We start from the raw sequence: 471 nt of genomic DNA on the forward strand, positions 1-471 counted from the left end.
CTCGCTCACTTCTCCCGTGGCGGTGGCTGCAGCTTCTCCTCCTCCTCCACTTCTGCGCTCCCAGCCAGGGGGCTGCGAGAGAGGGTTTTCTCCGCGCGCTTCAGGAATGCCCGCCCCACCCCTCTCACAGCCCCTTCGCTGGGAGCGCTTTCCTCCTGAGCTTTCAGCAAGGGGGCTGCAGTAGAGGCAGGGCAGGCGTTCCCGAAGAACTCGGAGAAAGCGCTCTCGCAGCCCCCCTCGCTGAAAGAGAGAGAGGGAGAAGGAGATTTCTCTCTCCTTATCCCTCTCTCTCTTTCAGCAAGGGGGCTGCGAGAGGGATGGCAGGGGGATGGGGAGCATGCGCCCGTGGAAAAGGGCGCGCACGGGGGTATTTGGGGGTGCGCACCTGTTCACAAGCGCAGCTTACGGGGAACGCTAATATTAAACCATAAACCACACTTATCAAACAACATATAGATTCATACAGCGTGG

The sequence above is a fragment of the Erythrolamprus reginae genome, chromosome 1 (genome assembly GCF_031021105.1).
Source record: "Erythrolamprus reginae isolate rEryReg1 chromosome 1, rEryReg1.hap1, whole genome shotgun sequence".
NCBI classification, from domain to species: Eukaryota; Metazoa; Chordata; class Lepidosauria; order Squamata; family Dipsadidae; genus Erythrolamprus; species Erythrolamprus reginae.